Below are 25,490 nucleotides of genomic sequence, written 5' to 3' on the forward strand. Positions count from 1 at the left end.
AGCAGCCATCTATCACACAGCAACTAAGTGCAACAGAATATTGGTGGGAAGGTTTCGCCTCTACTGCCATCGCTCCAACATCATGGGCTGACATCATAGGTGGGAGGCATTACTTCCAGAGCAGCCTACACATAGCTCAGGGTAGATTTTGTTATAGTTAGAATTGAATGAAAAGTTTTTATTATTTGGGTGTTTTTGTTGTTGTTGTTTTAATTATGATTAAGGCTGATTAATCACTAAAGTACAGCAACTTTTTAGTTCAGAAATAGTTAAAATGTCCCTAACACCTGAAAAAGCATACATTAGTTCATAAGCCTTGCCACTGCCCCTTTTCCTGCTCAACTCATCCAGTCCGTTAACACAACGTGGTACATTCAATCTGTAATATGAAAAATGGCGCAGTAGGAGATTTAAGCTTCAGGATTCAGATGCTCAGCTAATTTCTACAAAGAGTAAAAAAAAACCTTCATCGAATGATTAGTTACACATTTAAGACTTCATTGAGTGGTGGGTGGGAAAGGAGGATGAGGCACTTAGTAAAAATTCTAAGAAAGATTCAAACTCATTTTTACAGCGTTTCTACACATCTACGGCAAGATGTCATCATTTGCAGCAAGAAAAGTAAGATAAGTGCCGTTTCAGTTTAGAAAGCTGTAATTACACACAGACATACGTTATTGGATCATTTCATTAGCATTACTTAGATCATCCAGACTGCTTCCCCTTCTGGTTTGGGTATATTTATTTGCATCTACTGCTACATTCCTTAGAAGTGTTTCAAAGCAATTAGTGTATCGCCAATTGTTATTTCACTTGGCACAAAAAAGACATTAAACTAATTCAAATCTCTAGGTATTGCTGCTCTATAGCTGTACTACTGTTTTTCCTATTTATGTCTTTTTTTCTTTAAACTCACATTTCAAGTGCCACAGATTTGACATTTAACTGTGATATATTAGACTTCATTATAGGATTTCTATCCTACACTGACTTCCCATCACCAAGAAAACAATTTTCCAACATGTACCATTGCTAGATACGTCAAGATTTCGCACGCCTTATAAGTGGCAAGTCCACACAGACTACAGAAAAACTCTTGTGGTTAAAAATATCAACTGGAAGCTCAGCATGCATCCAACTCCAGTCTTTCTTATCACTGTGGACCCTGATGCTGAACACCACACAACATTAAGGCACAAGAGATGTTGGGGAGTTGTGACTGCACCACACACTACCAAGACAGCTGCTTACTGTCTCCTAGATGGAAATGGCAGCAACACAGATAAAAACCATCACATGGGTAAACACACAGCACTACCCCATGGGCTAATGCCATCCAGCCACCTTAGATGCATGCCAAATGTGGAAAAGACCACCCTTGCTCATCACTTTGCAGCAATGCAACATTTCAGTGTTGCTCAATGCAGAATGCAAAGCATGGAATTAAACCAGAAAGCTCTACTTTGGTAACATACGTTAACATATGTTAAGATAGAATAAGAGAGGCAATATTGGGACAAAATACATGCTAAAGCTTAATATCAGCTACTACTTGCTTTTAAGATGCTGGCCAAGGGTCAATTGCAGGCAAGTTTCCTTCTACTGAACATTTTCTAAAAGGAAACTGAATACGGCAGCATCCTCAAAGCATCATCTGATCCAGCCAGCCTAATAGAAGGCTTTTCTGCACCGCACAGTAGAGATCAGTCAAATTACTTGATTTTGGAATAGGTGCTCTCACTGAAGCAGACACATCTCCCAACACTCCATATACTTCTGCTCTAGTGGTACATTGGAACCAGATATGCATAAGCACCTTGATGTTACACATAGCTCAGTACTTAGCACTGCAACAGTTCAGTGCCTGCTAGGATTCGGATGGCCACCAAGGACCAAGGCTCCTTGCAGAAGCTAGTTACCTGAGAAAAGATTCGAAGCTGGCTATACATGGATGCAGCAAAAGTCCAATCTTGATTGCTACTTTTTTTCCCCCAACCCAGTTTACAAGCTTACTAACAGACATCACATGAGATGCCCATAGAATAGCTACTCAGGCTCTGAAGCACCAGTAACTCCTAGTCCTACAGAAACTTAAGCAAGGAGAATCAAATTCATCTGCTTGCTTTCTGATTTGCTGCCATCTAAGAGGACGTCTCAAGAAATAAGGCTTCATGACTCTTCCTGTAGTAAATGATCCTAGTTTTCCTACATGCCAGACAAGTACTCTGGCAATTTAATTTAATTACATTAAGGAGCATCCGTGTCTTCCCTTGTCAGCAAAAACATTTTGTATGAAGCAGACAAAGCATACTTTAATAATGCCTAGAATGGTGATTCTTACAAGCAAAACAGGCAGGAAATATCCCATAAACAAATGCTGACTTCATGTGGATGCCAAGTTACTTAGCATTAGTAAAACATTTCCAAGTACATCAAGAAGCATAATGTAAGTAAGCAAAGAAGCACTGAAAACACCTTGCAAAATTTGATTACATATTTGTAAGTAGTCTGATATTATTACAGCAAAGGACTTATTTTTCCTCTTAATTCCTGCTCTACTTAAATTACTGCCAAAGGTACATTCTTTTCATACATCTGAATACTTTAAGTAAAATAGAAGCTTCCACTACAGGAGAACAAAAACACACATGATCACCACACAAGCATACAAGAAGGCAATTTCAAATTCTCAAGAAATGTGAAAATTATAATTTGATAGTTCCACATGTTTAGATCCAGGCTCAGTGAATGCACACAAAGCATTTTGATAGTGCCTGCTACTATAACCTACAGTCTCAAGACTATAAAACAAAGTCCCTTTGAGTCTCACTTATCTGTAAAGTTTACTTTTAGTTAGGACAAAGCACATATTTTAGTGCTTACAGGCACTATTTGAAGTGTCAGAACAACTATAAAACCTGACATGACATTTCATAAACTTAGATCAAGTCAGACAAAAATAATGCTTTCTCTAAAGTTTCTGGCATACACATACACATTCTCTCTGAGGACAGCCTGATCCAACACTGCAGAGGAAAACTAATTTGGTACAGCAAATGGCGAAAACTGGAAGCTCTGGTTAAGCTTAATTTGAGATTCCTGGGCATTATAAACTTATTCCACTGGAAAGTGACAACAGGTACAGAAAACCCTCAGGTCAGAGCAGAGTAGCATTTTAGATAGGTAAACTGTTCTAATACAAAGACTTGCATTCCTGTATATTTTGAGGGGAAAAAAACAAAACAAAACGAATCTGAAGATAGCCTAAAATGAAAAGTGTGTTTTAAGCCTCAAATCCCTGCACTGGTTTAATTGAATAGCATGTAAATGCTATGCAGTTTTTTATTGTATTGCAATACATGACAACAAATGGCAAATTCTTCCATAAGCATCTGACATCACAAGATGTTGACTCTCTGATAAGCCATATTCTCTTGCACAGAGATTTCATCAAGAGCCTTAACTAATGGGTCGACCTTATCATTTATCAGAAGAAAACTAAGTATTGCCTGCCTTCCAAAATTGGCAAGCTAGTATATGACAAAATAAAAACAAAACAAACACACAAGAACAGTCAATGACCCCAACAAACCCTAACGTTTTTCACTTTGCAACTGAAGAAGTCCTCGAACAGAGGACAGTCAAAGAAAGGGCAATAATATTAACATACTTGCTCATTTAAACTAACTGTAGGTAGGAACGCACCTTCTTATCAGAGGCTACTTCTAATAACATTAGCTAACCTTAATCTACTACCCTGCCTAAAGCAGTCTGACCAACCAAGCAAAAGGCTCAGCACAGCCTAATACACAAACAGCACTTGCTGTGAAGTGCCCAAGGACAAGAAAGCTAATCAGTCTGACTCTAACTCACAGTTGGGACAGTTACCTCTCCCTAGAAAGCTGAAGTGTGGGGAAAGTCTCATACACCAGAAAGACCATTAATGCAGTAGAAACACTACAGAGGAAGCATTAAAAGGCTGCTTCCCAAGTCCATCACTCTAATTTGAACATTACTTGCACACGTTCTGCTTTTCCCCATAAAGCTTAGCAAGAGGTGAAATCCAAACATTCAAGTAGCTTAACACAAGTAACACCTGCTTTAATTTAGATCCAAGGGATAACAGGTGGGCCTGTTTAGCATTCAAAATATTTACCAGGTATGCCAGAACCCCTGTTTGATTTGCTTGTCCCACAGATCTAAGAGATCCCATGGAACAAGCAGTCCAGTAAGAGGAAGAAATCCAATGACAATACAGCCTCCAGCTGCCGCCCTGCTCTGCACAGCGAGCATGTGCTGATGGTCCCCACTTCTCCCCTTACAGATGCTGCTGCTCTTAGCTTTGTTGACTGGCCTCCTTCAGCAGTGAACAATGAGCTTTGGAGCCAGAGCAGAGAAGTACATGTGTACCTACCACTTCAATGGTTGGGCTTTTTTTTAAACTACCATATCAACCACAGTTATGTGATTTGATGAAGGGCAGCAGCTGAAGGTGTGCGTATGCAGGGTAGCTGAGAAAAGGGCGATGAGAAAAGCCTTTTCAGCACAAGTAAAGAATTAAAAGTTTATCTACAACATTAAACGACCTATCACTCAAAACCACCGTCTGCTTTCAAGCAGAAAAATACACAATTACTCCAACAAACGTTCAGGCACGATTTAATGCCAACTCTTGTTAATTCTACAATATCAGAAATGCCCAATGAATTAGCCTGCATTTCAGAGTCCTGTCTCTAATCCTCTTTGAATACAAATAATCACTGCTTGTTCTTACCTCCAAGACTAACTTCTTCAAGGGTGGGGGGGTGGGGGAAAGGGAGAAAAAAGGTTTCTCTGAGCACAGAAAGCAACGGGTGTGGTGTTTTGATTTATTACTTCTACACATGAGAAAGCTTCATTTTCTTTCAGTTAATAACTCCGGTTTTTCTGAGCTCCCTGGTAGTAAGCTAAGGACTGAATAAGCAGGTAGATCTCAATTTATAGAGTGCAAATCCAATAACAATTATTTCAATAACCCAAGTATTTCCAATTTCCCTTCTGAAGGAAGCAGAAAGCAATTCCTCATCAGCAACACAGAAAACAGCTGGGCAGAAAATAAGAATGGAAGAAAAATTCTCATGCCTTTCACACATCTTGAAGTCAAAACAAACAAGGAGCGCAATCAGAACTATACACTTTTCAGCTTAATTTTGTTTTATAAATATTTAAGCCTGCAAATATAACCGAGATCAAAAGGATACATGCATTTATTAGATATACAAGTATATCTAAAGGCAGAACTGTTATTGCAGTCACATCCATGGTTTGTTAGTAAAGGGAGCAAGGTGACTTATTACAACAAACCAACACAGAAATAGGATCCAAGAGAGCTACTCCAAGAGGGGGAGGTAGAGAGGAAGAAAAACGCATTTGACAGTTTGAGTGCTTTGCTGGACTGGAACCGCAGTATTATGACGCAGTGAAGAAACAAAACTTTATACCACATAACAGAAGGTTAACACAGGTACAAAAGCAAATTGTAGACAGCAACTTTAATTACTTTGTCTCAATCAGTCTTAAATCCTTTGTATATCATGCAAAAGTACTTTTGCAATGTCTTAGAGAAAAAAACAACTGGAAAGCAAAAAGGAAGGGGACTTTAAAAGAACGGGAAAAGCTCATTTTCAGGTTGTTCAGGGACTGAGCCTTTGAAGAACATGGGAGCCATTTCTTTCTACCTCTTTCAAGGACATCTTTTGAACACAGATAGGAAAAGTTTTATCTGTAGACCTTCATAACTCCCTTAACTAAACAAATTTATAACCAGCTAGCGTTTGACAGACAGCTTCTGCCTTCAACAGTTCTCTACATTTTTCCCTTCCATTCCAACATTAGTCTTTACAATCAACTCTGCAACTCCGGACACATGATGTAGTACACATAGTATCACTATTAAGAACCTGCAGTTCAGATACTAATTAAAAAAGTACAAATGAAAAACAATGCCGACATTCGTATAGTTTAGTTCCAGAATTCTGACAATAATTCCAACCAATAAGCAATATCTACCAACGCAGTTAAACATTGAAGGCTCTGTAGTATGAATTTCATGCAAAGCTGTCAATAACATCTCTCAGTTTTGCCAGATGGAGGCAAAGTTGTTGAACTTTGTTGAACTTTCAAAGGGTGTGAACTGTTATAAGAAACTCACAAATCACCATTAAGTAAAATGTAAAGCACATACAGACCCACACCTTTAAGGCAGGAAACCACTTACTTCAGATAACTGCTGTAGTTTCTGCTCTTGGCACCCTGTGCTGCTTTTCCACTGAGCTTTGCTTCATTAATTTGCCCCCGGTTTCTGAGAAGGTGCACTTCCTGCAGATGGAGCCCCAGCCCCATTTGCTCAGTCCTGCACAAACAGATAGTGAGGCACAATGCAGAGAAGCAGCTAAGTTCTATAGGAACTCTATAAAGGGAGCCCTTCAGAAATAGTTTAGGTCTGTGTGCAAAGCCTCCAGTTTTTCACAGTATATCTAATGCATCTCTAAGGCCTGCAAGAACGTAAGCTCCCAGTGCCACATGCAGCTAGAAGCACACAAACCAGTTCATAACCAAACAAGTTTTTTGGGACAGGCAGGAAGGTGTTCAGAAACAATCCCGGCCCTTTACTGAAGCATCCCAAGAATCACGTGCATTTGAAAGCGTCAAGTTGGAAGCCAGCTTCAAACTACACAGTCACGCTGAAGTTAATCTGGCTCTAAAAAGTGGTGAGAAACCTCCTGAATGCTGTGGCCTAGCAAGAAGACGAGTGCGCACAAGTTAAGACCTATTCATCCGAAATCCCTCAGGAGAGGTCACCAACTGCGCACTCTTCAATGAAATCACACACCAACTCTACAAAAGAAGCTTTATAATAGAAATTGACCTAAGAAGGAAATAAAACAGAACTAAAGACTGATCCAAGCATGACGGATAAACCAGGTGCAACACAGAAAAGCTTTTGTGCCGCTCTCAAATCCGTCAATAACAAGCGTCCTGGAATTTAACAACTCAAAAGACTGCAACAGAAAAGATTCATACACACAGATTCTACTCTAAGGCTGCTGAACAACTGCTCAAACTATCAGAAAGTTTTCAAAGTTGACATTTAAATCTTTCTGCAGGATTTTATGATTTACCACGTTCAAAGATTCATTACCTCAAGTGTTTTTCTACTACCAAATTGGAAACAGAATATTAGTCTTAATATTGGGAATGCCATAAGATGAAGTCAAAGCTATCATCTGTTTTGGAACTCATGATTGGTACAAAAAAGATTAAAAAAAAACAAAACAAAACATAATGTTGATCTTCTATTTCCATGATAGTAAAACCACACTGAATTCTCACCCTCTCATTTGTTATGTACTTATATTGACATTTGAGACAGAAAGCATCCCAAAATTATAAAAACAAGATTTCAGGAGAAGCAGACCTTAACTCCATATGTGTTCATGCCTATACACAAAGCACACCTTTATAACTGCAGCAGAAATCCTGAAGAGTAACTTGAACTACCATCAGAATACAAAAACACTTACTGTCTGGAAGTGAGATAGAAGTTGAATTCCTAACCATAGGAGAATAGTAACAAAATTAAGAGACACTTCTCTAAGATAAAAACAAAAATAAGAGGAAAAAAAAAGAAAAAGAAAAAAAAATGGAAAAATTCAAGATAATATCAATTGTCTTGAAATAACAACAGTACTATCTTCAAATTTAGCCAATAAAACGAGTGTCATCATCAGCTTCCATAAAAATACACTGTAATGAGGGTTTAGAAAAGTGCTTATTAAAAATAAATAATAACGAGGGAGTAAGGACTACATCATATTTAGGAAAAAAATGTTTTTTGCACTAGAAAACAGCTCCAAATAAATCAGCTCCAGTAAAAATACAGTCATCAATTCGATGCTTCCACTGAACAGAAGGTTTCATATTCTAGAAAGATCATTGCAGTGCTGCAGCTATGCTACAATGAACGTGTGAAATAGCATCGACTTACTAATTTATTCATATGCTATTAGTCAACCAAATACATATACAACCAAGTAATGCAATAAGTATCTAACATTACAAATCATTTTTAGAAGCAGCACAGCTCTCATGATGATAAGGAATTCATGTTTCACTAATAGCAGATTCCATATTTCTCACTGTTTTTCACTTATTTTCTGTAAGTTAAAGCAGTAAGGCGACTGGCAGAATGAAATAGCTGATGTGCCAGAAAAGGAGTAGGGGCTATTTTAGTATTGCTAATTCCAAAGAACACTCAATAAAAACATGATTGGAGCGGCGATGTTTTCTTTCCTTGCGTTAGTCTGAAGTGGGTTTTATTTATGCCTCCACTAACTGCAGACGCAGTCCTCAGTTTTGCACAGCAGTAACTTCATTGTAACCAGAAATCTTACTCATGTGGTCTTTCCCAATTGCTATCCAACTATATCATCATCTCTATTGGACAGCAACCTTCTTTCTGACTAAAAAGGTGACTGCTTGTACTTAAAGAAGTCTCTCCACTATAAACTGAGTCAACACAGCAGCACTTCATCAAATACAGCTCATCAGAAAAAAAAAAAAAAAAAAAACAAACATGAAATGATTTTAAACACTGGATTGTGCAGTCAGATTGATATGGCAGTATTTTTCCACTTTTTATTGATTGTAGAGCTTAATCTGTTTTATACAGAAACTCATTTTACGTAGCTTTTTAAGCAGGCTCATTCTTTACAAACACAGAGCAGCTGTTCAGCTCCAACAGTTAAGACAAGAGGAGAATAAAGGGAACAGGTAGTAACATTAGATAATAGATGTAGATATTGAGAGACATTTGCTTCATTTACTTTTTAATCTACTTTGTCTCTCATTCTTTTGAATCATCTGTAACTCCTCCTCATCACAATGAGGCCTTTGAAGTGAAAGCTTTGATGAGCCAGTTCTTTTACTTCAAGGCTAACTGATAACATTCTTGAAATCGTCAGTCATTTCTGGATATATCCCAAGTCCTAGAACAGTTTGTTTCACCTGAGAGATTTAAAAGATAGAATAAGAAACAAGTTGTTCATCAAACTCAGGCTGAATAAAACTGCATGAGTCAGAAATTCTCAGTCATAGCCCTATCTTCCTGATGAACTGTTTCGGATAGTGCAGAGAAATTAAACAGGTAGAGTTAACTGGCTTCAGTTTTTAGGCCAGATTTTAAAACAACCCATACCGCTCTTAAAAACAAACAAACAGGTTTGCATCTGAAAACAGTACAACAAGGACACAGCACACAAAATGAAGTTGGGTATCAGAGGGATAGTACAACCATGCTTCTCATTAACCCCCACTAATAATTCAAAAGCAACTTCTAAACTAATGAGTAAATACAATCTGTCAACATCTCTTAAATTCTGATTCACATAGATAAATAGTTGAGATATGGTCTAAAAGGCAACTTTACTTCTATTGGACTAGAACAGAAAAAAACTACACGTGTCAGCATTTTATAGTGCTGAGGCCATAAGAAACAGTATTAGCCCATAAGGAGTTACAAATATTTCGGTTCACCATACAGCTGTTCCTTTGGAAAAGTCATAATCCCATTTGCAATTATCTGCAACACCTATCAAGCTCTTTGCAACTGGACAGAATATTGAAGTTTATTCTGAATTGAACAGTAGATTCAAAAGTTAATGGAGAAAGAAAAACAAGGAAGGAAAGAAAGAGTCCATTGAAAGACTTTTCTTGAAGGAAGAAGAGTAGGTTAATAAATACCCAAATACACACACACGCAGAAGAGCCCCGAGAGAAAATAAACAAAAGTTTCAGAACCACCAAGCAACAATTCAAAGCAAATATTTCTTTGACATTTAATTCTCACTACTAGATGCACACCTTTCAGATAAAAAACGACTTTAAAAGGTTTATTATTAAAAAGATAGACTCCTTGAAAACTCATTTATTTTACACTTGCAGGAAAACTCTGATAAGGGACAGAGACATAGATTAGGTCACCTGCTCTTAAAGCAGGTGCCATTCTGCTGATGGATAGTCTTCACGTGCTTAGATTAAAGTTGGGGAAAAAATGAAGAGCTACAGAAAATTCTGAGTTAAAATCCCTTATATTTACACAAACATTTAAAGATACATTCATAAAATTATAAAAAAAGAGAGGAGGGGAATGGGTGAACATGGGACTTGATCTACCATGTTAAGTTCTCCAGCTGTTGAATGCTATTTTCCAAAAGCCAAGTTCTGGTACATTTTCTTTGTCAGATCCAGCTTTTTCTCCATTTTTCATTCTTTTCAGTCAAACATGCAAGCACACACACACCCCCTCTAAGAGGATGAACCAGTCGTTAGAACTGTAGCTGAGTTATTAGATGTTCAAACTGATCACATCCCACCGACCCAAGCTACAGTACAAATAAGAGCAGATTATAGCGGTGGCTTCTCACAATGCTTTTGAGAGCCGCCAGCTCTACCACCTCAATCTAACACCAGAATTATGCTCTCATCCTGTCCCTTCACCTTTCTCTAAATGTTTTGCACTGCTTGCATCTCTAAAAGGGGTTGCTTACTGTCAGCAATAGCTGCACCTGAAAAACCTACACACTGAGGCCATGGTTCTAAAAAAAGAACAAAACACACTAAGCACCATTCTCTTGTTTTCCTAACTGAAAGCAATATATTCATCCATCCACGTCACTATTTCTTGTGTTGGTGACTCCTTTTGACTCCTTTACCATCCACACTGAAGGCAAATGACTTGAGTCCTTTATCAGCTACACACCCAACGCTAACCTTCAATTACAACATCACATACTTCGAGACAAGGCTGAGTTGATCTAAAACATATTTAGCCTCTAAGTCTTCTCATACAAGAAGAAATGCTCCTGATTAAAGCATGTGGTACACATGTTGAACAACAGCTTCCCTTCATAAGGGCAAGAATTCTAAGCTGCTTTTGAACACCTGTTGTACAACATTATTATTGGGTTTATTCCATTATCAGCTGCTTTCATTACTGCTAAGGGAATCATTTTTTTTTTCCAAATGGAGTTAGGTAGGTGGAAACGGTTTAAATATTTAATATGTTAAATTGATAACCTACAACAGGTTTTCTGTCACTGAACACCATTTTAATCAAGTGATTTTTTTATTATTATTATTATTTTTTAATCAGGTTATTAGTTTAAATGCATTTCAGATACGATAGTAAGAATGCCTTATTAAACACAAAACAAGTGATAACCTTGAGAATAACCTTGGTTCACCGGTTGGTTACTGTGCAAAGCAATTAACATAGGTTTATTGATTAGTTATAGACACAGTAAGATCGTGTATGAAATCAACATGAGGCAAAGGAACATACACCAAAATTTGTATACAGCAGTTCACATGTCACTTCAAGAGAAGGTATTGACTCTGTCAATAAATACCATTTTATTTCCCTACCTATGAATGACTGCTGCTAGCAGTACTGAATACAAACAAGGCAATTTAGTTTTTAGACTTTCAAGTATTATTTTGCACTGTTCTCCAGAAATATTTTAACAAAGAGTAAAACTATATTTATGGGCTTGACAACATTGCAAGTAAGGAGCAAAGTTGACTTTCTGAGCCTGAAGTATTTCAATTATTCAAGTCTTGTCTAAGTGATTTCAGCATTTGGAACTAGTTCTCTGGCAACCTCACTGAGAGCCTTCTGAATAAGGAAGAGCACCTTGTACTTCTTGGCTTCCTTTAGCATAAGTAAGCAGTGTGCACTTGTAGCCCAGAAGGCCAACTGTAATCTGAGACCATAAGAAGAGGGATGGCCAGTAGGTTCCTCTCTACTCTGCTTTCATGAGGCCTATCTGAAATCCAGGTCTGGGGCCCCCAGCACAGGAAAGATGTGGAGCTTTTGGAAAGGGTCCAGAGGAGGGCCATACAGATGCTCAAAGGGCTGGATGGTGTGGATATCCCATCCCTAGAGGCATTCACGGTCAGGTTGGATGGAACTCTGGGCAACCTGACCTAATGCTTGACCTAGTGGCTGGCCAGCCTGCCTGTGGCAGAAGGGTTGGAACATGATGATCCTTAGACTCCCTTCCAACCCAAGCCATTCTGTGATTCTAAATCACTCTACAAAGACATGGCAAAAAAATACATACATAAATAAATAAATATAAAGACTGTCCCCAAAGAAGTTTTCATTTCACGCACCTGCTTATTCTTGTTTGCCATCCTCCGTACCACAGAAAAACACATGATACCTCCGAACAGTTTACAGACCTGATGGCAACTCGGGATAATTCTGGGCAACATTCACTAACAAAAGCCATCCCCCACATGCTGGAGACCTCAGTCAGAACAAAGAAGGTGAGCAGAGCTGAGAGGATGAGGGAAAGAAATGGTCCTTACAAAAACTGATCTGCAGAACATAACCCATCAGTCCTCACACATTATTACATAAAGAGCGCTGCATTCTGACAAAAAACTTGCTTCTCACTTTTTAATCCCAATTAGTCCTTCATGTCTCTTTTTACCTGTCTAGTTCTAGAAAAGTCTATAGTGACAGTGAAAATGAAGGAATTTGTGAGGCAAAAAACACAGCATTTGCAGAACTGTATGCTGTTGAGACTGTCCAGAAGTGCCTCATCTAGAACACACTAGAGGGAAGATAAGGTTGGGAGAAGGAAGAGGTAAAATACAGTTTACACAAACCCTGAATTCATACACCGAAAGACAAATAAGAAGTTCTACCCTCAGGTTTAATTACGGAAAATAAACACATCTTGAAATTATTTCTACTTTTGGAAAGCAGCAGAGATCATGCTTCAGCAAAATGGAAAGGAATTTAAGAGTTCTGCACCAGTAGAAACAAACTACCAAGCAAAAATAACTTCTCTGAAGCCCAACACAAATCTTAATAATATCTAAAAAAAGTAGACAGTATAGTGGAATGAATAATATATATTCTGGATTACAGAAAATAAATACTTGTTCTCTTAATGAAATCATTCCTTCAGAGACAAAATAAAATACCAGTTGTTTTTTTCTTTTTTTGCATAGCTGAGTTCTTACATTTTCATCTCCTTAAAAGGAGGAGGACTGCATCCCTAATGAAAACAGTCTTTTTTTGAGGGTACCGGTGCAAGCTACAGGGCTCTGAACTTTCTAGAAATTATACTGAAATCTTGTAAAATTGTTAGGAAAAGAATGTGTTTATTTCCAAACACTTAAAGGCTAAGCTTTGGAAGTCAGAGGAAAGAAAAATGTAGGAAGAAGATAATGCGCAATGCGTTAGGTGACCTAAGTAAAACAGCTATTGGAAGATCAATATCAACATCACACTGTTGATAAATTAAATATGCTTGGTTTTCAGTGAATGAAAAGAATAACAACAAAACTTGCATTTTAGAGACATCTATTGAGCCCAACGAACAGATGTGTTTTCTCAAGAGCACACAATATGAAAATGAAAGGGTAAACTAAAAACAAGTCACAGTACATACGTAATACCTGTAAAAGATATGAAGCTTTGAGATCTGGCTTTTCATTTTCCAGGGCAAACTTTTAAACAGGTTTTTCATCCTTATAAGCTAGCAGTAAAGATTTGTAACAAAGAAAGAACCTGCTGGAAAACAAAATCACATTAATTTCCATCATAACATTCCTGTTTAAAAGTAAAAATGCAAACAAACAAGAAAAAAAAAATAGTGAAAGAAGAAATTGGTTCCTTGTCAGACTTCCTTTCCAGAAGTTAATACAGGCTATGAGTATTCATTCTCAATGTCATGCTGCAACACTAACGGATCATACTGGTCTAATACTGATGAATAAAGTTGGTCCCACATGTTACTACAATAAAGCCAAATGCCACAGCAGAAGTCTAAAAAAAATCCCTGGTCAACAGCAACAACAAAAAAAGATCAGATGAACATCTTTTGTTGTTGCTGTTGCACAACCAGAAAACTGTAATGAAATCTATCCCTTTCACAGGAAGAAAGAATTACAGGAGAGAATAAAGTGAAATAGTGCTGGCAATCAATACCTCTCTTATCCTTGAAGAAACATACTGCATGTCATCCATTATGAGAAATATATTAATAGAGGAATGCAAAGTCTAGAATTCTCAGGCTGCCAAGCTTTGCTGCAGCACAAAAAAAAAAAAACAAGTTTGGCTTCCTCTTACTCCTACTTATGATCTTATCAAGGTCTTGTATTAGCCTTCCAATGACTCACATGCAAAGAAAAAATTTCATCCCTGAAATGACTTTTTAATTACATTTCCGATAAAATTTATAGAGAGGTAAACAAGAAAAGAGTGCTTTATCAAACTGAGATAGGAAAAAAGCAACTTGCTAACCCTAGTTTCTGTATGTATGCATATCTGTGGTTTGACAAGATTCCCATTCTGAAAAATGCTCTATGTAACTACAGATTCATTTGTTCACTAGCTACACACCTCTTGGTTTATGGATTAGGGCATTGCCTACTACGAGAATTCTGTTTCATCAATGAAAAAGTTAAAGATTAACTTGGCAAGTCTGTCAGAGTCATCTAATTTATACATAGCAATTTTATCTAGGCAGTGGTTCTTTCCATCTTGAGAAGGTGACTGAAGAGAAGGACTTCCAACTTTTTCCTAAACGCTTGAAGGAAGGCATGCTGCAAACACTGCTCCAACTGCTCATGAGATAAAGCTAACAGGGTATTACAGAACTGTCAAACATACAGCAACAGCTAGCTTGTCAGTGCACTTAATACAGGCTACCTCTCTGACTACCCAGGCACTGAGTCGAGGATGTAAGCAAGTTACCAACACTGAAATTTTTACATACATATTTTAATACTAGAATTTTCCCAATTATTTTTATTGCCCAAATTTACATGGAGAGTGGAGACTTCAGAATGAGGGCACAACAGCAACGTTCTGCAACACAATTTGCATTTATCTTCAGAGCTAAGTGAAGAGCAAGAGCTGAATTAAGTTGTTAACCAGTCTGCCAGCACAAACAAAGACATGAATAAGCTTTAGTTTTCCTCTTAATCTGAAAAGTTGTGTTTTGGGCAGAATTCACAGCAGTGCTTCCACACTGACCTGCAGAAGAACAGAATTCAGAAAGAAGTTTGAAGTCTGAAAGGATTAATTACTCTCCATATGATGCAATAGGCTAAACTTCAAGTCAGGTGAAATTCAGTAAGAGAAGTGCCTAAGGAATAAAGCCTATAGAGATTTGCTATAGCAGAGATCTTAGTGGAAAGAAGTGACTCAGGAAGGAGGCATAGGTCAAAGGTATAATATTATTCATTTATATTTAAAAACTAAGTGCTAATCCTGAGAAATATGGGGGGAAGGGAAGTAGAGCATCTCTGGTACATACATACCCACCCAAAATACAACATAAATGAGCCTCATCAGTGCCAAAGGTAAGATACTTGTAGCCTGGTAATTAGTGGAAATAGACAATAAACATAGGTAAATCTTAAATACACTGTACATTAGGACTATTTGGTGTAAGTTTATCCTCACTTTTAATATAAAGTAGTACATCCCAAAACCAATTCTGCAAGTATGTTGGAAGACATATGTCAGGTAAAAAGTAGGTCCTTAGCCTAAAACTCCCTTCAGAGATGTACATTGTTACAAGTCTGTCCTCATTAACCAGTAAAGGGATTTGGGGCATTTAAGACCCACCTAATTGCTGAAGCAATACTGAAGATTAGCACTATGGCATTCCTAATAGCTTACAGTTCTGCAGAGTTGCCTTAGGGAAAACCTGACCTCTCTGCTCTGTCTTCAGAGTAACTCAAATTCATCTAACAAAGAAGGAAATATGGAAATCAGGCAGAGGATTCGTAGAAGGCACAGACTGATAACCACACTGGCAAGTTAACCACGGAGATTTATGAGCATACGTGTAAGAGTTAGACATGAATTTACAGTTCATAAACACTGAACAACAGTTAAATTGTTTAAACTCCAGGAAGATATAGATTAGCTATCTTTAAAGGTATATAATACCATGCATTCTTAAAAAGAAAAAGTCTTTGAAAGAAGTTAACAAGCATTCCTGGAGAGACATTTTAGGCCAGCTAACCTCACCACTGAATCCTCACAAGTAACAACATTCCTTTCCTGCTCAAACCGAAGGAGGAAGCTTTGTCTTAATTTATCAGTGCGGCACTGAACAAATGTTTTCTTAACCAAGAGTCCAAACCGCTGTAGATTTCACAGCTTCAAAAGATTACAAGTTCCCAAAATATCTTTAATATTATTCCTAACAATTCCTAACAAAAGGCTGCTAGAACCAGAAGTATAACAGAAAACAAAGGGTCTCAGGGCAACTCTTGACTTCCTTTCAGAGGATCGCTCATCACAGAGTGGTTGTTTCCTACCTGTGATCCTTTAGGCATTAATAGAATGCAAATTTACAGTGAAGCATCCCTGCTCAAATTCCAATATTGTCACTCAAAACTTGCCAGAATCATGAGAGAAATACAAATTTACTGATTTGAAAGATGTTGTCATCAGTCATCTGGGAAACTGTGCAACCTACAAAAAATCTGGCCACTAGCTTGCTCTAAAGCAGTTATTAAAACCAATGACAGCTTTTCAGACTAGAGACCTTTTCCCAGTACCCTTGAAGAAAACACTCACATTCACTGTTCAGACAGAGTGGAGGTTCAGATGGATGTCACAGCTGCCCCCAGAACCTGGAAGAAGTGCTGTAACTGAATAACCATCCTGAAAGCCAGCTGGCAGGTGATGGAAGAACCCATTTCTCCCCAGGTTAAAAACCACTAATCCCTCTTCCAATGGTTTGATCAGAAGTTGGCAGGGGGAAAAAAGTCTGAAAAACCATAAAGATCTGTTAAAGATCCAGTGAAGCTGGGGGGCAGTATTAGGAACCTGGCTAAACACAGGTACTTCTACACCCAGTATGGAAAGTGCCAACAAAACCTGTAAAGAGAGGGAAGAGCAGACTATATGTGTTCCATACATACCTACCAGGCCTTTTTCTTGCAGAAGGACAGAGAGGAAGGAATAAAGTGACTAAGGATGAGAATGAAGACGATAAATAAAGTAGAATATAAGGAAGCAGGATGTTAATGACAGGACAGCAAGTTGGAGTACATAGAGCCAAATGTAATCTTGCAGTTAAAAGCCACCAAGTTCAGAGAACCCAACCAAAACATACCAAAAAGGCTCCACTGTACTCCCACCCACAGTACTTAGACTTGGCTTTAACAAACAGTAAAGTTCTCGAAGCTTATCACTCAAGAGATATTAGCACAGAACAAAAAGCACAGCATTTGACTTCAGAGACAGAGATCGAAATGTAATTGTCAAAACAATCTTGAGAAAAGGGCAGACTTGTATGCAAGTGTCTCTACTGTTTATTAGTTGAAGACAAAGCGCAGCTCTGAAACTGCAGGAACAAGATAACTGATCTGTTTAGTATAACATTAGACAAGGAAATGTTATTGATACTATTTTACAAGCGGACTGCTAAGGAATAGGGAGGCATTTATGATCGCAGTAAGATGCTTTCAGAGCCTAGTACAGAAGCATTAAAAGTTGCTTTGAAAATCCCACTCTCAAGAAGGGGGGTGTTGTATCAGTCCTTCAGCTGGCACACAGCACTGCCCATTTGCTGGGCAGGACATGAACAGCAACACCATTCGAACAATTGGGAGTCTGTGATACAAACACTGAAAAACATTTGGAACAGACCTACAGATTGTATGTAGTCATCACAGAGGCACACAGCAAGCTGTGTCTATAAATCAATTAAAGAACAATCAATACTCCTCTAACACAACAGTCCTGCTAGATGAGTCAAGGTTTATTTTTACAATTTCTTGTGAGCACATCCTACGGCAAAACAAAAAGATGACACTCAAATCTTATTCAGTACTAAGAATAACTTTTCTGCAGTTGTTCTGCAGTGAAATCACTGCAATCTCTCTCTTCTGAGTCAACCAAAGATGCATTATCACAAGTGTCAAGAGTACGTTCCTTTGCCTAAAATTAGAACCCTATATATCCACAGTAAGAGAAGTCATTTTTTCTGTAAGACTACATATGACACAACTTTTTAGTAATCACTTTTTAGTAATCATTACTGAAATACTATGTACAAACTTATGTTTGTGCTTAAAAAATGATTCTAAGTATGGTAACTCACTACATTCTGCAGAAGATACCGACAACTGCATTTTCATACAACTTTTAGTTTCTGGGAACTAAAGACATGTCTTAAGTATTTGCCTTAACTCCTGAAAGCATGTGCCACATTAACGAAGAGAACGTTACAGAAGCACATCAACAAGAGCGGTTTGAACTCACACAGAATTCACCTACTCATCTAGAAAGTCACTTTCAGGTGCACAAGTTATTCAAAACTTCAGTTTTTTTTTTTAAAGCCAACTTGCATACCAAAAAGGAAGTGTTACTCTTTACGATACTGAGGAGCTTCACAATAAGCTCATCCTGTATTTCTAATAGATGTCCTCAAGCACTAACCAGTTTACTAGTTTCCATAGGCAGCTGCTGTGCACAATAAAGCACAGCGTTTCCTCACTAAGTTGGAAGTAGACACCTGATTTATGGCTGCTGCACGGCACAAATTCACTTGCTGTTTCATGAAACATAACTGAACGTTCCATCACTTGAATTCAGCCATTAAGCTCCTTGCAGAAAACACTCAACTGTAGCAGTCAGATTCCTCAAAAAGAAGTACATCTAGAACTTCAGTCTTTTTATGTCTCTTAATAGCACTAAGAAATATAGGAAAGGAACGTCTAGTATTTGGGGATGGCAGGGGACATAGAATAACATTGTGAAACTACTGAAAGGCAACAGGGACACCCCCACAATCTCACCCAGCTCTCCCACTTAGACAACACTCTACATTCCACTGGTGAAAATTAAAACCCCCTTGCTTTGGCCTGATCCTTTTCTCATGCCGAAGTCCAGGATAGCAAAGTAGAATCACATGGGTCGGAAGGGACCCCAAGAACCATCAAGTTCCAACCCCCCTGCTGCAGGCAGGGTCACCAACCTCCATATCTGGTACTAGACCGGGATGCTCAAGGCCCCATCAACTTGGCCTTGAACACCTTCAGGGACAGGGCATCCACAGCCTCTCTGGGCAGCCTGTTCCAGCACCTCACCACCATCTCTATAAAGAACTCTCCCCTGACATCCAAAAAGCAACTGACAGGTATAAAAACAAGTACTGTACAGAAAGACGTGCCCAATGAGTACCACCATTTGAGGGCAGCTAGTTCTATAGCTTACTGTAGTTAGGGGACAGACAGTTTCACTGCATCTCAGATTGCCGACATGCATGCAAAATTTGATGCTTTCATTTTTGCTTTGACATCAACTCTGCAAGTGATAATTTTGTGTTAAAATATAGGTTGGAAGACTTAACTGGAACAGAAATTTGCACTTTTGAGAACAGATTTTGGTAGCAAAATCTGAAGTACCATAGTCAGTCAACATTTAATTATTCCTGCTATGCAAGAAACAAAGATGTAATCAGGGATGATTAGAAAAATTGTGACTTCAAGTTGCACAGCTTAACACTAGAAGTACCTTACAGACATCTCAGAGCTCTAATTTTACCAAAATTAACACAACAATTTAGAGTTAGAAGTTTCTGAGGATGCAAATAATCAAGCACAGGTGATACTTGTTCCTTCATGTAAATCCATAAGGTTTATGCTTAAGTATATATACTGATTGCTAACGAAAGAACATACAGATGCAAACAAAAAAAAAGGCACCAAACAACACGCAAAGCCGACATCCAGGGAATCTGTTTGCCATCATATTTGCGTCTTAATTTTTCTGATTTAACTTCAGCAACCCTTTTCTTTTTAAGAAAAAGAGTGGTTTGGAGTTTAAGAACATACGTGAGTTCAGACTGGAATCACTTTCTCAACTATACCCCTTACTCCTGATCAGAAACCAAGCAAAACATAAGCCCCAAGATTTGAGTAAATTTATGTCATGCAATTCCCTTTCCACAAGAAAATTCAGTAATAAGGTTTAGAGAGACGTACTGACATAATAAATGCAGACAGATTTCCAGTCTGATCAATACTGAATGTTGAACTTGAACCCCCATATTTCTACAGGACAGAAGCAACTATTATAACTAGCAACACTGTTTTGGCATCAGCTGTTTGCAGAGGAAGAACTCTAAGGGAGGTCCCAACAATCTCAATCTCACTTTAGCTTCGAAATATGTCACATCTGACCCTGTAAAGTTAGTGTCACAACAGCTTCTAATCTTCCTAAGGGTCCCCCATGTTTTTGCTTTGCTTATCTGGAACAAGTGGAATATTCAGTAGGCAGATAACAGCTGGTTAAAAACATTAACACTTAAATAGCAGATGTAGCTCACTCCAGCTCTCCTAGAACTGATAGCTAGTGCAAACTTCACTAAGAGAAAAAAAATGCAGAGTGACCACAAAAACCCAGAATCACAACAGAACACAGCAATCAACACTCTTCACCACACAAACCAAAAGGACTTGCACCCAACCAGTTTTTTACATCAGAGCTACACATATGCCAATACCTAGATGGGTTCTTAAGTTAACTAATACTTAATTTATCGCATATCACAGCAAGTTGTCAGGAGGCTCGTCTTCACAGAAACCTCTAGTTTTTCCTCAAAACTCTCCATCTGCGTATGAAGCAAACACACCAGCAAATATTCTATAAGTAAGCTGACATGAAATTTCAGTAGTGAATTAACATTTAGGCTTATTTACATTTTCTAAAAAGTGATGATAAAGAACAGGTGGTTGGTCTGCCCACTGCCACTTTAAAGGCACAAGATCAAAAATAACACGCTCACATTCATTCTATGTTCTACCCGCTTTTCACCAAGACCCATCTGCTTCTTCATCTCTACAGTGCCCACTCCCTGCGCTCTGCCAACTCTTCTCCTAAAGCAGAGCAGCCTTTCTGACTGAGCTATGTTGATGACACTCAACTGGCATACATTCTTTCCTATTTTCCTCTTTTGCCCTTCTTCAACCTTACCATCTTTTCTGAGCCTCTTTTTCACCCCCTCGCCAACTCTGACTTTCCTCCCTCTCTGCTTTAGGGCTGCAGCTGAATCTAGCAACAAAAAACACAGGGCACTCACCTGAGCTAAACTGCTTTTACAGAGTCTGACAGTCAAGGTAAAAAAGAAAATTGCTTCCTTATCACTATTGCTTTGCTTCCAAATTGCGTTGCCTTACCAGAATTTATAGACAAAGATAAAAGGACTGGCTCAAAATTCTTGGAAAACCATACAAACTTTAGTGACACACACTGTACGGCAACAAAGCTTTAACAGCATGGCAATACAAAATACACTGTATGTAGACATTTTCCTACTTGCAGAGCACAGCTGAATGGAGAGTGATATTCATTCACTTGATCCACAAATGAATAGTCCTCAAACATGCTTGCTTCTAGAATCTCCTTTCTACCCCACATAACTTTATTCCGCAGCACTCTCACATCCAAATGCAGTCTTTTGTTTGACCTTGTGAGCCACATCCTAAAAACCTATTCCTGAGCCATCTAAATGAGGTAAAGAACAGCAAAATATATCCCACTCACCTCAGAGAGCCAAGGACAACAGCATTCAGTCATTCATAAACAGGAAGAGCAGCACCAACCTCCACTGCAAGACAGACATGCTGTTAGGTGTCCAAGACCTTCACCGGATCCGCTGCAGTGGTCCTGCAGTTTTGTCCTCCACAATTAATTCTCACAGGAACCACAGCCAAATCAGCAAGCAACAGCAATGACTTTGACATATTTCCACCTACAACAGCCTTTGTCTTAGTTTCAGCTGAGATAGATTTTCCTTCAGTGACTGGTATGCTAAGTTTTGGTTCTAGGAGAAGAACAGTGTTAATAATACATTGATGAATATAGTTGCTACTGAGCAGTGCTGTACAGAGCCAAGGCCATTCTCAGCAAAGGCCTCAAGGAGATGGGAAGGAATAGCACTAGGCCAGCCAAAGTGATATTCCACACTACATGACATCAAGCAGGAGGAGTTTTGGAGGATATAGGGATTAATCTCTCTCTTCCAGCAAAGGGTGAGTGAATGACTGAGTGGTGCTAAGCCACCTGCCAGTGTAAACCACAATAGCCTTTTCCAATGGCATACACCAGGACCGTTACAGATATGAGGAAGCGAGAGTTCATGGTCTCTCCATATCAGAGCATACACAGGAAAATGGAAAATTGTCACATTACTGAAGAACTAAACAAGTAGGAGCTTAAAAAATAAGAGTTATTTTCTATAGATTAAGCATATTACAATGCAATAAAGCAGAACCAAAGAAAAAAAATAAATTCGTATGCCTGGTTTTCAAACTTCCTTCTACATTTGCCTTTAAATTCAAGGCAAAAGACCTTCCAGCATAATACAAGAATCACAGTATTTGTGAAATTGCTCATAGACTTGCTTGCTGGAATCTAACCAGGCAGATTAAAACATGGGGTTCAATATGCTACCAATCATACTACATACCTCCAAAATGGGAGGGAAAAGAAAATCTAGATCACCCAGGAAGAAACCTCAGAAGTGTCAAAATGCCTCCAGTATTAGATGACAGATTTATTCCCTGAACTTTGAAGATATGTTGATCTATATATACACACATACGCTCTTCCGCTGAAAAGAATACATGCAACCATGAAGCCTCTCACCAACCCTCCCCTCAAAGAATGAGTACTTGATAGTTGCTTGTAAAAACATATTCCATCAAACACAGCTGACTGAGCAAGACGCACCAAGAAAATACAGTAAGTCTAACACAAGACTTCCCCTTGTACTTAATAATACTCTTCAGCTCTCCTGATATTCTCTTTTCCAGAGCAAAATACCAAGATCTGTATCTAAAAATCTGCTTAAAAGTGATCAATTCAATCCACCTCAAGTAAGAGAGGAAGGAGATGTGTGGGAAGAAGAATGCAAGGGGCTCAATGCGGTTGCTCAAAAGAAAAAACTTCATTCAAACGTTTCCTGTACAGATGAACAGTTGCTCTCACTCTCTTTTAAAAGAGGATATGGAGTAACGAGAAGTTCAAACCTAGTGAAAATTCTCAGTCTTGTAACAATAGTGAAAGATTCCTCAGCTGTTCCAGGCACATTTACCGGAAGCACAGCAACAGTTAAAACTACCAAAAACCATTTAAAAACACAGGAACATCAATACTGTGATTCAGCTTCAGAAATTCACTGCCCCCAATGCACACATTTCCCAAGAAATTAAATTCTGGGTAAGGAAAAGTTTTGGTTTCTTCCCCTTTATAAAAACATATATGATAGTTCACGACAATTTAGAAAGCTCTTGGTTTAGGAGCACTTATTTTCCAGTGTGATTACCCTAAGAGTCAGTGGCAGCTTGATAAATGGTGTAACATTTCCCAAGAATTCCGGGCAAGGAGCACTCCCCAGCAGGCTAAGGCCACCGGCTGCACATCCTGGAGAAGCAGCCAGTTACTGAACCAGCCCATTGATAATCACAGCAAATTAGGAACATTTGTAATCTGCCTATGAACACAACCATTGCTGGTTACTTGCCCTCTGTGCAAATTGAGGCCACTTATTCAGCACTGTACCGGTAAGCAGCCACGCAGTAACGACTTGCTTTCTGATCAGACAGCAAGTAACTCAGCATGGCACAGCAAAGGGATACCACCATTATGGCAATGGCAAGGAACGACTGCTTGAAAGATCTGACCTCTGCACTGAAAAAACTGCATTAGGTTGTCAAAAATCCTTCAGAGCAGCCGTCTGGATAGACAGGAAATAATGGAGGGAAGAATGCTTGTGTGCTGCCGTCTATTTTTTCCTAAGTCACTGAATGGATTGCTTTTTGCTCACCTCAGACTGGCTACACTGAACAGACACGCAACAAGGGTTTCACTTAGAGTCAAAGATGTTAATAAGATGTTACAATCCAGAAGCTGTTCTCAACTGCTTCTAAACACCAGGCGATGTTTCAGCTCCTGCATCTAGCTGTTGATGTACAGCTTCGTCACCAGAGGCTAAATTAGAGAGGGGGGAGGTTCTGCACTGTGATAATTTCTACTAATACATTTACTTTGTTGATAATCTATGCTAACGGAGCGTATTACTCTTCAGTTCACATAACTATATTCTTGTTGTCAGTACCTTCCACGGACCAATCTCAGATAGGAGAAGCAGAAATGTAGTCTTATATCCAATAAATATAAATCTCTGGGTTTGAAAGCCAGCTCTTCCTTTCAAGTCAAGCAATTGAAAATGTCACAAAGGAAAGAGAAGCTTCAAGGAAAAATACTGAGGGTTATATCTATTTTATGGAATGAATATATTAGAATGAGCAGAACAAAGATGGTTGATTTTGTATGCGAATAGAATAAAGAAACAGCTACATCACCACTCTTCAGAAACGCATTCCCAGTGCTTTGGAGTTCCGCCACACCAAACACAGACTCCAAGAATGCTACTAGAACAGATTCCTTTGGAAAAAGAAAGCCCACAATGACTACAAGTTCACATTTGGCAGAAACTGTGAAGCCATTTGTAAGTTAACCCCCCCACTCCCTTGTTCAATTAAAAAGAGAAAAAAGAAAAAAGGCCTCCTTGATAAATCCATGCTGAAGTTCGGTTTGAAATTGTGTCAGTTTGTCTGGCAGAGTAGACTGAAGCTTCATCACTTTCCCCCTGCAACCCACAGTCTGAAGAGCTACTTTTTTGTTAGACCATTTATTTGCTCAGGATCTGATTACCATCAGCATAGCACTATGTCACGCTTTCCCTCGAGCAGGAAAACAAGCGTGTTATTTCTTTCTCTTTGTTTCTGAACTTCCCCCTTTCATGCTAATTTGAGAATTCTCTGAGCAAGAAGAGAAATTATTCTTGTTTAATTTCAATGATACTTATTACTCGACTTCTCCCCTCAGAAATACAGAGGGTAGCAGACTGCACCACCATCCAACAAAATTCAACAGCCATAACTCCACTGTGAAATCAGAGACTAAATGCATGGCTTGCATCAGAAAAAAGCACTATCATAAAACAGACAGCCCACTATAATTCCACTGGCAGCTCTATGCTTGAAAAGCCAGGTACAACAAAACAGTATAGCTCTGTGCAAAGATACAGAAAGAAAAAGCTTTGTGAGGACAGAAACAACACAGCTACTTGCTTGCAAAAGAGAGGTTTCAGATAGATGGGAGAAAACAGAAGTCAGAGGGACAACACAACTATTGGATGCAAAGCAAGTCAGTGAGGACAGAAGCTGCTACTCAGTGATCCTTACAAACCAAACCAAAACCCCTTTCCTAGAACAGAGCTGACCGTGCTCCTTAGGAGAGCAATGACCCTCTGAACAGAAGGTTGATTTAAGGAGCAGCTTGAAAATCAACATCTGTTTCAACTTGACGATGACTGTGTTTAAAATAGCATTTTGTA

The 25,490-nt window shown here is 38.6% G+C and overlaps 1 protein-coding gene across 1 annotated transcript in view; it reads right to left on the bottom strand.

Moving 5' to 3' along the window:
• Nucleotides 1–25,490, bottom strand: part of GALNT2 (polypeptide N-acetylgalactosaminyltransferase 2) — an 88,852-nt gene that overhangs the window by 47,624 nt on the left and 15,738 nt on the right. The window lies entirely within an intron of this gene.

Source organism: Excalfactoria chinensis, chromosome 3 (assembly GCF_039878825.1).
Source record: "Excalfactoria chinensis isolate bCotChi1 chromosome 3, bCotChi1.hap2, whole genome shotgun sequence".
In the NCBI taxonomy this organism is placed as follows: domain Eukaryota; kingdom Metazoa; phylum Chordata; class Aves; order Galliformes; family Phasianidae; genus Excalfactoria; species Excalfactoria chinensis.